Source organism: Calidris pugnax, unplaced genomic scaffold (genome assembly GCF_001431845.1).
Source record: "Calidris pugnax isolate Ruff unplaced genomic scaffold, ASM143184v1 scaffold219, whole genome shotgun sequence".
Lineage (NCBI taxonomy): Eukaryota > Metazoa > Chordata > Aves > Charadriiformes > Scolopacidae > Calidris > Calidris pugnax.
The window spans coordinates 9,230,783-9,245,574 of NW_015094507.1; the positions used below are offsets into that span (position 1 = coordinate 9,230,783).

A 14,792-nucleotide genomic window follows, 5' to 3' on the forward strand; every position below is an offset into this window, starting at 1 on the left:
ATTACGCTCCTGAACACAATCTGAGGAGCAACGGGCCACCAGTCCTTCCAAGGGTACAGACGTACCATGAGAGCACTGGGAGTTGGTGTGTGAGAGGTTTCTGTGAGGCCAAGAGAGTTTGGCCTGTAAGTCCACTGTTCCTGGATTTTTTTACATATATTGCACTGTGTGGCACTGACCTAGGTGAGATAATAGTCCATCTCCTTCCCTACCTACTGATGGACTCCATACATGCGTGTACGTGTAGGCAAAGGAACTGTGGTGAGGAAGCAAAAAAGGAAAGGGAAACACAAGGCAAGATGGCATTTTTAGGATACAGAGGAACTGCCCCAACAAGAAAGCCATGACTGGAGACATCGTATTTCCTCACTGATCCCATAGGAATGAATTCCTTATGCAGCTGAGTGCTGGAGCCATCAGGGCTGACCTGTGCGCTTCCCCTGGATGCTGTGAGGGCTCCCTGGCCAGAGAAGGCCTCGGCTAATGTCTGGAAAAATATCCCTCCTGTTTAGCCCCATCACTGCCTGAGATGGTACCAGGTCCCAAAGTGGGCCTCTGGCTCTGGCAGCTTCCTTGACAGCTGCAGGTTGTGGAGAGCACAACCTCATGGTGGGAGAGCACCCCAGAATCGCACTCTTTTCTGCTTCTCACACAAACTTATTTCTGTCAGGCAAGAGCCCTCCTGACTCCAAAGGGAAAAAGGAGCCTCACCATTCTGCCAACAGGAACAGAGGGAGAAAGGTATCCCACAAGGAAGCTTTCTCCTAACCTCCACCGCATCCCTCAGCTGAAAGGGGGCTTCCCTCCTCCAACACGGTCATGACAACACCTCCAAAACCATCTGCTCCTCAGGGTTGCCCAAGAGGCATTGGAGGAGTCCTGCAGCAGGGCACGGGCTCTCAGCCTGCTGCCACCGCAGCCCTGCGCCCCGGAGCTCCCCTGGAAGGATGACTGCCTTGCGCTGTGCCTCGCTGGGGGGGACGAAATACAACCCCCAGCTAAGTTTAGCTTGTCTGCCTCATCTCCTGGGAGCACGGCTGCATGGCCCTGCCATCCCCCCGTGTCCACCACCTTCCCACCTAGCCCTGGGGGTGACTCTCTGCCTGCTCCACGGCAAAGGGGAAGGGGGACATGGCTGTCACACTTTTGGGGGGAAACAGATAAGAAACAGCAATTTAAGGCTCAGCCAGACATTTTGTCACATCTTCTATCAAAGATATGAATATAAAAGAGAAGCAAGGAATGGGGAAAATAACAAGCTCTTGCCTTGAGCACTAATTGCTGTTCATGTTAGTTCATTTTCAACAACTGACTTTAATTGCATCTCCACACTGGATAAACCTTCTATTTTCAATCATTATTCTAAATACATGGCAGGCTCCTCCTTAAAACCAGACCATGGTCTGCACTAAAGGAAATAGTATCAGCGAAGGGTAATCAGAGGTTTGGAACAGCTCTTACGTAAGATATTAAATAACAAGGACTTATCCACTTTGAAAAAAAAAAAAACAAACCACGAGAATGAATATGATAGTAGCCTATGTAGGCTGCTATATTTTTGTTACCAAAAAAACTCCCATATTTTTGTTACCAAAAAGAGTGGCTACTAACTATCTATTAACTGTCCATTGTTTCTCACAATGCAAAAAGCCAGAGGTTCAATAAACGTGCAAAAAAAAAAAAAAAAAAAAAAAAAAAGAAAAAAACTCTTTGCTTTCTCCTAACCTCCACCGCATCCCTCAGCTGAAAGGGGGCTTCCCTCCTCCAACACGGTCATGACAACACCTCCAAAACCATCTGCTCCTCAGGGTTGCCCAAGAGGCATTGGAGGAGTCCTGCAGCAGGGCACGGGCTCTCAGCCTGCTGCCACCGCAGCCCTGCGCCCCGGAGCTCCCCTGGAAGGATGACTGCCTTGCGCTGTGCCTCGCTGGGGGGGACGAAATACAACCCCCAGCTAAGTTTAGCTTGTCTGCCTCATCTCCTGGGAGCACGGCTGCATGGCCCTGCCATCCCCCCGTGTCCACCACCTTCCCACCTAGCCCTGGGGGTGACTCTCTGCCTGCTCCACGGCAAAGGGGAAGGGGGACATGGCTGTCACACTTTTGGGGGGAAACAGATAAGAAACAGCAATTTAAGGCTCAGCCAGACATTTTGTCACATCTTCTATCAAAGATATGAATATAAAAGAGAAGCAAGGAATGGGGAAAATAACAAGCTCTTGCCTTGAGCACTAATTGCTGTTCATGTTAGTTCATTTTCAACAACTGACTTTAATTGCATCTCCACACTGGATAAACCTTCTATTTTCAATCATTATTCTAAATACATGGCAGGCTCCTCCTTAAAACCAGACCATGGTCTGCACTAAAGGAAATAGTATCAGCGAAGGGTAATCAGAGGTTTGGAACAGCTCTTACGTAAGATATTAAATAACAAGGACTTATCCACTTTGAAAAAAAAAAAAACAAACCACGAGAATGAATATGATAGTAGCCTATGTAGGCTGCTATATTTTTGTTACCAAAAAAACTCCCATATTTTTGTTACCAAAAAGAGTGGCTACTAACTATCTATTAACTGTCCATTGTTTCTCACAATGCAAAAAGCCAGAGGTTCAATAAACGTGCAAAAAAAAAAAAAAAAAGAAAAAGAAAGAAAAGAACTCTTTGCAGACCAAGTCACCACGCTGCATGGTGTGCAGGCCAAAAGGACACACCAATCCAGGAGGAGCGTAACACATTCTGGAAGGACACATTCATCAGCTATTAACAAGCACTCCCACACTAGAGTAGTTTGAAGGAACCAGTAGAGAGATGGCCTCGATGTGAAGAGCCATGAGCCTGACCTGTGGGGTGCAGGCTGACTTCAGCTGGAGTTTCAGGACATTTGTGCCTCTCTGCAGTCAACCTCTAGAAAGGGACTTTGGAGACGGGAACTCTGGATCTGTTTTCAAGCCTCGAAAGTAACGCACGGAATTTAGTTGGGGCTATCATTTCTACCTCCAGAAAAAAAGGTAAATAAATTGTTCCTGAAACTGGTGAGAGACTTCAGAGACAGGGGTTGAATTTAACATGCACAGCAAGCACACCTCGTTTACTCCTGTTATGAGAAACTACAGTGCTCTTGAAACTCAACAATTTTTAATATCCTGACAGCCAAAAATGAGACAACTGGACTCAAAACACGTAAATATCCACATGGAAACATGCAAATATAATGAGGAGTACAAGAGAGATAAGCTTCATTCTGCTTCCTAATTTTTCTTTCTTCTATTTTTTTGGCATTTCTGAGTTCAGTTGCATAGTTATCCAGGAAACCAACTTAGATTATACTCCTAGAGATACATGAAGTAACCAGAAATGTCATCACTCTCATGATGCCTTTCAGCAGGAGTTTAAATCTTTCTCTCCCGATCTAAGGAATGCAGAGCTGCTCAGAGGAATTCAGACAATTACAAATGAGCATCCTAGAAAACACCACTACTGGAATGGGAGCTTGCTAAAGTATTACCAACTACACAGACACTTTCCCTGTAGCATATGAGCAGGAAGGGAAAGAGCAATTATAGATGTTAGGAAATTATTTTTTCTAGACCCTCAGCAAGACCTTTAACATTTTCTTTATTACAACTGGGATTAAAAAAAAAAAGAAAATACTAGCCTTGGACACATTTTTAACAAACTCTGATATTGTAGTTTTACTAGCTATATCACCCAGGTCTTTCAAAATCATCTTCAATAGCTCCGTTGGTTTCCATGAGACCCTCAAATCCACAGTCTCTTGCTACTCTCAGTCACATGCTGTGTTAACAGGTGAAATGGGGAACATTTATGCAGCTCTGAGACATGGAAAGGAGAATGTAGTGATGCAAAATAAGTAAAACCTACTGGCTGTGCCAAGATATGCTATTTCTTTGTAGATGGTTTGGAGGAAAAGGTACAGCAGCCTTGCCATGTGCATGAGGCTGGATGAGCATGAATTTCTAGGTTTAGTTCCACCACTCGTGAGAAGAAATTGGAAACTTTAAATCCTAAAACTACATCCTAACTACCAACCTAAAACTACAATTGAGTTGCTTCACGCGCAGGTGGAGCTGCCACATGTAGCTGACACTGGTCAAATGCTTTGAGAGGTCACAAAAGTCCATATGTTTTTTGTCTCCTTTTTTAATAATTTTTCATCCCTCTTGGCCATGAAGTGCTGGCTGCTGTAGAAAGATCACTGCAGGAAGCAGAAGATCTTAAGAACAAAGCTGAAAAGGGGTTTTTAAACCGCCCTTGTTGGATCAGCTCTATCAGAACAACTTCCATTTTTTCCACATCCTTGCTCGTCTCCCCACACACCAGGGAAGACCTGTGTTACTCTGTAGATTGACTTAAATGGAAAACAAAAGAATAGGAGGCCCACGTCTAGGCCTCTGCAGGGAACTGACCTGGAATACTCACAATAAAGTTGACAGGCTTGATGGCTGAATGGATTTAAGCAACAGCTGGAATCTGATGAGTCTAAAATCACTTCCTCTGAGAAAGCTGATCGGGAGAATAAATCTTTCATGGATTACATTCAATTAAGAGCTTTCACATCATTGAGAGGCAGCTAGGCATCCATGAACAATACGTGCTAAAAACAACTGGGTTCCAGGTTCTCCCACCGAGGCTGAAAGCACAGACTTAGGGATTTTCTCTGCCAGGGTGGGTACTGGCTGGTGGCGATTACCACAAAAACATAACCAACACTTCTGGAAGGAGCCTGAACCCTAAACAGCCCTCCCAGGGCATCCTCTCGAGATAACAAAGCACGTGGCCCCTTCAGACCTGTTAGATCTGATATGCAGGAGATGGACTGGTTTCTAAAAGCTGCCACTCAATAGGAAAGGCAGTGAATTTTTACTCTGGCTACTTTTAGCCGCAGAGCAGAAAGCGGCAGAGCCGAGCCCGCTGTGCATGCAAAGGCTTTCATTCCATGGGCTCCCAGGGCACAGAAGCTGCGGGGCTCTCGGCAGATCTGAAATAGCTTTCATGGTTGGAGATCAAGTCTCCACAGCGAAGCTCCATGAAACAGCAAAGGCGGAGGGGCAGGGCCTGAACTCCTGGAGCAAAACAAGCCAACAACTGACTGGGAAGGCAGCAGGTCTTTCAGGAAAAGCATTTAAATGCGACTGATTTTATGGTGCTAATACTTGAGATTAGACAACAACTAAATCTAGGGTTCTTAGAATATATGAACTAGGAAAAAAAGGCAATTGTGGGTGTATTTTTTATAAACAGGCTTACACACACCTGCTTTTTTTGACACCGGAAGCCTACAAAGTGACAGACTGAAAAGTGGCCCTTCTGGTTTGGGGGATTTTTTATATTTTTTTTTTAAATAGAAGTGAAAGGAAGATCATGTTAGCATGAGTGTGAGGAGAAAATTGTGACAGCTCTTCTGGCCATTCTAGCGATGAATAAGCCGCCTTCCTCAAATCAGCCCGAAACTACATCTTTCACTCTCATTTTTCATCAGAAGAAAGTTTTAAGAGGGACCAATTTCTTGCAGAAATTTCCCATTAAAAGTATGTCACAACAGTAATTAAGACATGATAGAAGGAGATTATGATGTGGATTCTGGATTTATACGACAGTGCCAGAGCAGAGAGCCCGTGCGATTCCCTCTTGCCCCTGTGATTCCCTCACTTGGGCTTGGGTCCTCAGAAGACTTGGTGTAGGTTAAGCAAACAAAGCCCATTATATGCTTTCCTCAAGAGAAATTGGTGGCTTAATTTTGTCCCATACTTTGAGAAATCCCAGCCTTGGGGAGAGGAGCAAAGGAAACATTTTCCCTCATTCCAGAGCTGCGATGATGTCAGGACTGGCCACAAATGCCTGGCTGCATCAGAGCTGCTCAGGTATGGTGCTCCCCTTGGGGTGGTGGGACGCTCTCCTGCTCCCTTCACGGGTGCTCGGTGGAGGAAGGTGCTCACGTGGTGCACCCACCTGGCTTCCACCATGCCTTTGTGGGCATCTTTCCTCTCCTTCTGGGGACACGCACCTCTCCGACAGTGACAACCATCAATCAGAAAGGAAAATAAAATGGCAGAAGCCCATCTTCTGCTCATGTGTAGCCGTTTGGTGCTGGGAGAGGCTGCTCCCTGCGAAACTCTGGCCAAGCTGCAAATTCACCACAGACCCTCAGCTGCCAGCCGGCCAGTTCACAATTACCTTAAACACTTGACCTGTGCCGTGTCCCGGGTATCCATCAAGCAGCAGCTGCTGCCTGAGACCAGTCCCGCGGTACCGAGGCGAGCCTGACTTCCCTTCTGACAGTTACTACATCAGATACGCTCGGCTTCGCTTTTCATTACAGCGGTGGCTTTTCTGAGGGCGGGTAGGGTTGTGCTTCTCTGTCTGTCTTATAAAATCAACCCGGGATTCAAAAATTAAGCTGTGCTCTTTTGGTGTTTTCTCACTCCTGGTTGTAAAAAATCTGCACGTCAGGCTTTCTTGACCGTTACCCTGATGATGCTAACTGAGGTGGGAAGTCATCTACTCATTCTCCAGCCACACTGACAGGGACAAGATACATCTGGGTCAACACGGGAAGCATATAGAGCAGGCAGAGTCTCTTTGTTGAACAAGAAGGTGCCTTTTCTAAATAACCACTTTCTTAACTACAATATCATGTTAAGTAGAGGTCACTGGCCTCTATCCTCCAAGGAATAAGAGTATTGCGATAAAATCAGCACCAGGAAGGACACAGGATTAGAAACAGGGAGCAGGGAACAAGGATTTGGGAAGCTGAGAGGGTGTCACAAAACCTCAGAAAACGCTCACTTTCCCCAAGCAAAAATCTACCATTTGGGTCTTGAAATCTGAGACTCACAATAGGAACGCGAGCTCCGTCAAACCAGGCGGGTTTTCTGCAACTCTAACAAGGAATTCGGTGCAACAGCTCGTGAAAACAGGTGGTGAGTGTCCAGTTCAGACTTGGAAGCAGTGGACTACTGTAAAATTCCCATCTTCCCACCCCTTGATTTAAGAATTTCCATGTCAAAAGAAAATGGTCAGCTCAGCAAACAGACTGAAATATGTTGTAAAAGCCTCGCCTTTTGAATTACAATAGGTGTGAACTACACAATATATCTTTAAGATTTTACAGTGTTGGTAGCATAAAAGAATTAAAATATGTGCCATTATCTTATCAGAGTATCAAGCCTGCAGTTTACAGGAATATTTTATGAATGGCAAACCAGAAAGACTCGCTTTTTCATTCTTGGGTCACATTCACCGCAATGCAACAGTAAAGAATAAGCCCCTCTCTCTTTCGAAGAATTGATTTGCTTCATTAAAAGCCAAGCCCTCTTTCTCTTGCCAGCTGAAATAGCTGCCTTTGTATCCTTAAGTGAAATCATTAAAAAACGTGTCAGAGTGAGAGAGATGTGTTTTTCCCAGGTATTCCTGAAAGCGATTGAGTACTACAAGTCAGCACTACGAAATTATGCTGCACCACTCCAAGCATTTGTTTCTCTTCCCAAACAGAGCATCATTGTTCTTATTTAAAGAAATAATCCTCACAAAGCTGAAATAATTATTCAGCCCAAACAGCCCATAGCAAGTGAAACAGTCTTTAGACAGCTGTCATGGCTCAGTCTTCCGGAAGCTTTGATTTTAATGAAACTCATTAAGAAAAGAAATTAACAGAAATTAACAGGAAAATATCATAATTTGTCTTGTTTCAGAAAGCTTGAATGGAGACAAAAGGCTCTTTAACATGACACGTAATGTGACCAGTCAAAACTCCCTGTGTCGCTGAGTCTTGTGCGCTGAGTAAGTAAGTCCGAAGCTGCTTATGCTGCAGCTCCAGTTTGGTTTGAAAACGTTAAAGGAGAATACCCTGTCTTTGGGTGCCAAGGAGCCTGTCACCCAGCATCTGTACGCTGTGTGCTCGTACAAGCATGCAGGAGCGTTCAAGGTAATGAATATGCTACCTGTAAATATCCTAGGGTAATGAAAGATGAAGGGTAATAAACTCTCTGGAGAAGGGAACCATCTTCTAGATAGTTCATGACAACTGTTTCTCTCTGCAACACTCTTCAATGGAGGGGAAAAAAACCCCACACTTATCTTTTAAGATACATACTAGGTATCTAAGTTATCTCTGATTTCCCGTTCAGAAGCACAAAAAGGAACATTTCACTGGGGTTTTTAATCTGAGTGGAACTGACAGAGGAGCATGCGGTGCTGTAAGCAGCTCAGAAAGACAGAGATAATAACACCAACGTATCTTGCTTTAGTGTCCTCAGCCTCTCCTCTGGCACTCGCTGGCATGTTCTCCCTGGACTGACCCTGGTACATGGCTCCCTGGTCCCAGCAGAGAGCCATGCACACCCTCCTGCCATGTGGGACGGGCATTGGCTCAGCCAGAGTGGCTGGGCTAAAATCCTGCCCTCCTGAAGACAATTGAGTTTTACCCTTGACTTTCAAAAGGGCAGGGATTTAGACCCCAGGGAGTTGTGAAAGGAAAAGGAACAGTACCATGTACTCAGAGGGGACAGCTGGAGAGCAAAAGGGTCGTGGAAACCCACAGACTGCATCTATAAACTAAAACTTCACCCAGAGCTACTCTCTGCTCCTCATGGAGACCAGTTTTTTTTCTGCAGAAACGTGGGGGGCAATCTGTTCAAAACATGTAAATAGAAGCATTACTTATGTGGCATTTGCCACGTGCAGTGGTAGTCAGCTCCTGAGGCAGAGATGTTATTTCGCCATCGCACAATGAATCTACTAACAACAGCAGGGGAATAACAGGGACACGGTTACTATCGCTTCCTAGCACAAGGAATATGTACAAATATACGTTAAAAGACAAGCTAGTGTTTCTGGGGAAAAAAAAAAAAAGAAAAGCCTTAGTTATCTGGAATTTAGAAACAGTTTTCTTCTGATTTCTCATGGAGTTTAAGTGTCAGTGGGGCACAGGAATTGCCAGGATCCATGAGGGCAGGTAGAGAGAGCAGGTACGACAGGAGGGAAGGGGCATGGGAGTAAGCAGAAGCTGGTGGCAGGAGGGGGAGAAGGACGGGCAAAGGAAATCAAGACTAATGGAAATGCTGCTGAGAAAAGTAAAAAGTGCTGAGAAAAGTGAGAAGGAGCCTTCAGACAAAGGAATTTTGGAGAAACAGGCAACAGCAAAATTCTCCTGTCCAGTTTACATAAAGCCTAAATGATAACACAAGCCATGCAGGATACAGCTTTGGAAACTGGGTCCAATCCAAATCGCTTCAAAACTAGCTGTATCTGTCTAAACTGGAATCAACTGGATCTGCCTTTATCCCAGCTGACTAGAAAAGGTGTCCCCTACTTTGAGTTAGATAATTGTCACCTGATGTTATCCAAAATCATACACTGTTTCTAATCAAGAACACCAGCAACATCCTTCATGCTAGCACGTCCATGCCTAAAGCAATGGCCCACTTGTGAATACAGCTGTTCCAAAATAAATAGTTAATCTATTAAAATCACTTGAGACAAACTGATGAGAATGATCAGAATTCAACCCCACATACGCAGTTAGCTTTGAACTTTTACTTATTCTGTTAAACTTTCTGGACTTCACGGAGTTGAGGAAAGCTAATGAAATACATCCAAAAAGAGAGTACCTCATCACAGTCTCTCGGACTATTTATTATAGCTTTTGTTTAGTAATGCCATGAGGATAGACTAGGATTAAATTAAACAAACCCTCTTACAATGTAGGGAAATGCCTGGATGGCCTTCAGAAGGTTATTTCTGTCCTAACTACTTCTATGTCAGGGACATTTTGGGAATACAAATGAGTGGAGAGATAAGGGATGGATGAATCCTGGATATCGGACTGCTGTAGGATCACCAGCTCTTCCTGAACTAGAGCAGTTACTTCTTGCAAAAAGGAATCCCCCAAAATTATATTCCTCTCACCTTTAATACCTTCTCCCTGACTCTGAGAGGGCACAGCATTTCTCTTCCACTGGCACTTCTTCTCATGCAATGCATCATATTATTTACTTAGGCCTGAAGACTACCTTACGTGTCCTCTACCACACAAAAAAATCATACATAAATGATTCAGAAGTACATGTTTTATCCATTCCTCCTGTTTAAGATCATGATTAAAAAATGCTAATGACTTACTGCCACTTGGCTCAGGCTTCCTATTGACTTCAGCCTGCCTACAAACGGGCCAAAGATGACCTGACTTTCACAGATGTGGATGTCTAGCTGTAAGCCCCATCACAATTCCTGAGAGATGAGGTGTTCACAACACCTAGAAAAATCAAATTGTTGCGATATGGCTCTTTACTCTTTGCTTCAGCTATTGTGGTGAGCAGAAAATATACCACCACAATTTCTTTTCCTATCTTGATTTGCTTTCATTTATTCTGGCATGCAATACACTGTGCATTTATAACATTAATTCACAATAGCTTTTTCAAAATTGCTTGCACTTCATCAAGTTTCCTTTTATATCCTCCCCATTCCTTATTCAAAGGAGGGCAAATATAATTTATTCACCTTTTTATAAAGGAAGCCTGGAATCCCGCTGAAGTCCTTTGCAAACCTCCCACTGCCCAATACCTCCGCAAGAGAAACATTATGTTCTTTACTCCCCAGTACTTCTCTTTTTCTGTAATCCCTACCTCTAATCTGTGTGCTCCTGGAGTGACCATCCCAGCAGCAGCTCAGTGACTATATTTCAGAAATGCCCCTATGAATCCCCCAACTGCCCGGTGAGGGGAACAGTGCCCATGGGATGGCTCCGTCTCCTGCTTTGGGAAGAGGTCAGCACATCGCTCTCAAATGCAGATACGGCACAGAGGTATGTACTGACCCATTTCAGTCTCTGCTCTCCTCTTTACAAATCCCACTCCAAGGAAGACTGGGAGAAGGACCCATATTTCCATCACCATGTGCTCCTGCATAATGCTCAGCTGACAGGGCCCGTCTCTTCTCTGGGTAAAGCCAGAAACCCATACCAAGGAACTCGTATCAAGAACATAGAGACCCTGTACATCAAAGCAAAACCCTTCCCTTCCTGGAAGGAAACTTCAAAACAGCCACCTCAGCCTTTGCCATCATCTTGGCTGTTACAGAAGAGCCTGTCCTTTGCTTTCAGCCACATTTGTTTTACGTAGCGTGGCAAGAAACATCAGTCAAAACTTTTCATTGCTCTAGTCTGAAAAAAAAATGCTTTTTCTTCTGAGTTACAAAAGAAGAATAGCTTTGAGAAATTAGCAGGCAGGTCTGTTGACAAAGCACTTTAAATATGAAACAGAAAGCATCCTTCTCGTGATCCTTTTTTATGAGTATATTTATGGGACGTTTTTAAGTCTGGAAACAACAGCATGTGGCCGCTGCATCTACTTTCTTCAGACCAGATTTTCCACTAGTTTCCTTCAGTTTTATAGAAATATAATTCAATCAATTTCTATAGGACTACTACCCTGTAAAACTGGGTGATCCCACAAAGAATTTTTTTCTCAGTGTTCTTATTGTCACTTATTGCAAAAATAGCAACATCAAGCATTACACAAGAGGCAATTTTTCAGCGGGTATTACACACTGCAGCAGCCCATGATAATTTGCAAGTGAAACACAAGCAGAACGGAAACATTCTGAGCACTGGTTTCATTTATGCCCAGTAACCCGTGTGTGTGTCCCCTGGATGTAGGTGATGTTGGTCAGCTGGGGATAATTTCTATGAAATCACAGAGCCGCGTTACAGCTGGCACAAGGCTTGCTTCACCTCGGGAAACGTCCTACGACTTGGTGCAGGCTCACTTTTGTCACTGACGCTACTCTGGGGGACAGAGACCCCATTTCACGAGCAGACCCTGTCTCATATTGGAGCATCTGTCTGTGCCTCGGCACTGCCAAACATGTACATCCTTCCTGACAGGCCAGTCAGAGACAGTTACGCCTATCAAATGTGTGTGTGCACGGCGCTTTAGCAATACAGCACGCGCAAAACCTGCTAGCTTTCTTCCATAATATTTGCAAATTCCGTAACAGTTGATTATTTATACATTAACCCACAGACTTCATTTCTTCCATCTTATACCCACCCATTGTAGATGTAGTGTTGTTGCCACTTGCTCTGTTAGGCACGAATTAATGCATCAGAGCCGTGTAATTTATGCATGCTATTTTGTCAAGTCTGTTTGTATGGAATCTGCTTTGGAGAGGCAAGCTGCTCTGTACTCTGAGGCCAGAAATAGTATTAATTTTATTTTTATTTTTTTATCCCTTTGGTGCCATGGATCAAGGTAACTTCAGAGCAGTCACCAGCGAATCTTTGATGAGATGGAAATTGCACTGTTCAGTGGCTTATGTCATTTCAGGTAGAGATGATTTGTGTGCATGCAGAAGTATGACACCGATATAATAGAAGAAAACCCTTCTAGTTGACACGGATATTCGGGGGATGCCATTATCAGGGCAGCCAAAGGACCAAGGACAAAGGACTGATTTACTAAGTTAGAATATGACAGTGCATTTCTAGGTTTTAAAAGCAAGCAAGGAAACCAAACTGCCTGCCTTTCCCAGGAAGCAGTCTTACAAGGCAGACAGCTTGTTCCACTTAAACGCGCCCCACTGCAATAACAGCATTACTTGGGAAATGAAGACACAACATACAGTCTTTTCTTAGTGCTTTACAATTCTCAGGTCAAGTGCTAATACATATTACAGAGCTCTCTCTGGCAAGTATTGTTAGAGCTGTCATTAAAGACCTCCAAAAGTCTTAGCTGCGCAATTGAAAATGTTTCCAAATCCTCTTATCCCAAACATAACAAATCTCGCTGTTGTTAAATCTGATGTTTTGTAAATTTGATACTACTTGGCTTATTGAGGGGGCTGGAGAATGTTTTTGTGCAATAACACAGATCTCCAGAAAAGGAATAATGCATCTCTGCGGCAAGGGTATAACGCGGATCTCTGGGAAGGGATTTACGCAGACCGGTGGAAAAGGAAAAATCAAAGACCACCTCCAGTACAGTATGAAGATGATTCTAGGATTAAAAGGCACAATAATGCTACCCAATTACAGCTCCGCCTGGGTCATGCGCTATGCGTACCAGAAAGAAGCAAGATGGCAGATACCCTGGGTTATTTTAATTAATTTAATCATGTGACTAATTGGTCTCTGCTGGGTTTCTGTGGTAACTGCTTCCTAAGTGCTGATGGGCAATTGTGTTAAATGTAGCTTGGAAACTGCACGTAGGGTGCAGTGCCTTCTAGAGAGCAAAGGGAATTGTACAGCTGTGCGGGGAAGGTGCTCCTGCTGGGGGGCTGATTATCTCCGAGCAGAATGTTTACAGCTGTACTGTCCTCTTTGCTCCTCCGCAAGCACGCTTCCCGAAGGAATACGCTTATTTGCAGAAAACGTGCTAGACTTTCTTCCTCTTGGGCGTGAAAGTAGATTTCCTGTAGGAATATCCGAAGGCACATGTCCGTGGCAGAGCACGCGCTACTTGGAAACAAAGGGAGAGAGCAGCTAGAGAGCCGTGCGTGCAACACTGACATGACTCCTGCCTGCGCCGTGTGAGGCCCTGGAAACCAGAATGTCTTCTTAGCGGTGGCTGCCTTTGAGGGTAAATCCATTACTGAGCCCTGACACAAACAACGTGCGAAACTGGTTCCTTCCAACTGCTCCTGCGTCTCTTGTATTATTCATGAAATCCCTAAATCCACACGGGTCGCAATTAGCATGGAGTACTGCAAAATGGCACAGAGCCGCCTTCAAAATTGGCAAACACGAAAACGACTTGTAAAAGTCATTCTTTGCTTCACGGGTTGAATTTCGGATCACCGTGAATAAGAAGTTGTCATCCTGCTGGATCCAAACTTACACCCGCGTCTCCTCACATGATTAATGTAACGGTACGAATGGAAAGATGATTAATAATAGCAACCTACATTCCAGTAATTACAATTGCACATTAAGAAATGACTGTTTAATGGGGTGATAAGTTAAACCCTGTTAAGGGCACAGAGGAAAAACAATCCAGAATCTCCTCAGTACATCCATAAGACAACACAAGACATGCTGCAAATACAGAACACAACACGGAACAGCAAACGCCATGCCTTATCCTAACCTCGCCCGTGAAAATGCAGAAATAGGTTAGGAAATGTAGGGAGACACAGCCAGAAAGAGGTTAAAAGTTTGGTAGCTCTATTGCAAAGGCTAGAAAGGTTCCACATAATAAAGCAAGGGAAAGGATAAGGCAGAACGGTGAAGGAGGAAAAACATGCATTACCTCCCTGCCCCGGGCCACCGGAGAATAAAGAGCTACCCAGCCTGAGTAAGTGTGGCAGACTTGGGCTCTATTTTATTTAACATAAATTAGGTTAAATTAAAATACCTTATACAGCTTTATCAGCAAAAAGTGCTAGTTGTAGATCATGAAGTACACAGACAAATACCTAATTCCTCATTTTTCCTGTTAAAACGCCACCATTGGCTTTAGCTTGGAATTCAATTCTCATCCCACTGACATGCATGGAAATGTTGCCCCTGGTATCCACAGGAGCAAAATACCTCCTTTACTGGTACCAGCATAATCTGTTCTGCAATGCATATTGACTTATTCAAACCTAAGTTCAAGGGTGAATAAACAAAAAGCTCAAAATATGCACATTTGTGATTAGCTAACCAATTCTAGGAAACATCTTACAAACTATGGGACATGCTCTAATATCTCTAGTTGTGTCAGGCATGGCAAAGGTGCTACACAATGCTGAAATGTCCAGATACAATGAATTAGAGTTCTACAACAC

General features: G+C 44.1%; 1 protein-coding gene across 2 annotated transcripts in view; it reads right to left on the minus strand.

Moving 5' to 3' along the window:
• Positions 1-14,792, minus strand: part of SOBP (sine oculis binding protein homolog) — a 114,676-nt gene that overhangs the window by 66,993 nt on the left and 32,891 nt on the right. The gene's annotated exons all lie outside the window — the stretch shown is intronic.